The sequence below is a fragment of the Phalaenopsis equestris genome, unplaced genomic scaffold (genome assembly GCF_001263595.1).
Source record: "Phalaenopsis equestris unplaced genomic scaffold, ASM126359v1 Scaffold233395, whole genome shotgun sequence".
NCBI classification, from domain to species: Eukaryota; Viridiplantae; Streptophyta; class Magnoliopsida; order Asparagales; family Orchidaceae; genus Phalaenopsis; species Phalaenopsis equestris.
Genome location: NW_018251343.1, coordinates 431,518 through 432,550, shown reverse-complemented (window position 1 = coordinate 432,550; position 1,033 = coordinate 431,518). Strand labels below are relative to the sequence as shown.

At 33.4% G+C, this 1,033-nt stretch overlaps 1 long non-coding RNA gene across 1 annotated transcript in view; it reads right to left on the bottom strand.

Annotated features, from left to right (window-relative positions):
- The window catches only part of LOC110038652, a 17,660-nt gene that overhangs the window by 11,285 nt on the left and 5,342 nt on the right, over positions 1 to 1,033 (bottom strand). Inside the window, exon 2 of the long non-coding RNA XR_002295443.1 lies at positions 254 to 260. This is a non-coding gene — a long non-coding RNA (uncharacterized LOC110038652). The remainder of the gene's footprint in view (positions 1 to 253; positions 261 to 1,033) is intronic.

Sequence of the window (1,033 nt, the reverse complement as noted above, 5' to 3'; positions counted from 1 at the left end):
CTATTGGCTAAAGAAGGTGGTTATGACCACTAGAAATGAATATATTATTAAAAGAAATGAGAAAAGAGGCATCCCTTGGAGAATACATGGAATTTGGACACATTTTGAAGAGTTTCCAAGGCACCTCTTGGGAAATTTATGAAAGAAGGAAGTTGAGACACTTGAAGGGGGTGCTTGAAGAGGGAGAGAGTCCTGAGTCTTAAGAAGATCGTGGAGAATCTTGTGAAGAGATTCAAGCACCACACAAATTTACTTTTTTTCTTTTTGTTTTTAATTTATTTTTGAGAGTATTGTAAAAGAGAAGAGATTCAAAGGAACTTTAAGAGTTTGGTGGAGGATATGAGATAAGTTTTTATCTTCTGTTTTGAACTACTTTTGGATTTAATTGAGATTTCTTGTTGGTTTGACAATGATTTCTACTTTTAAACTAAAGTGTGGTTTCATTTTCTACATGGATTCTGAGTAGTTTTCTTTATATTTCTCCTTAAAATGATAAGTAATTAAAAATATTCGATGGAAGTTGTGGAGAGTAGTGATCTTTAATGTTGGAAGAAGTTGTGATGATTTAAATCCATGACTATCCAAATGTTAAAATTTGTTGTGAGAACATGTAAGAACCAGGCTGATATTGTCTCAGTCAACAATTGGAAAAAATCACATGAGGTTATATGAGTGAGAATGTAATTCATATGATTTAGTGCAAATAACTAGAGAAATAATCATTGAAGGGTGTAGAGTTAGAGGACTCTAAAGTTACAGGTTAAAGCCCCCAACTTGGTTTATTATTTTAGGTTCTGATATGAGATGTTAGTCCCCAGGTGGAGGAAATCGAGGGAACTCTAGAGAGAGAGCTAGCATCTTCCCTGCCTAGCCGGTCTTCAAAACTATTCAAACTTTAAATTAGCCAATATTTTTTTATAGCATCTCTTGTAAGGGTAAAGAATATAATTGATCCTATTTGACACAACACAATTTACATACTGCCACAAAAGAATTCCTATGCTTATTACTATTACTGATTCATGATAAGGAC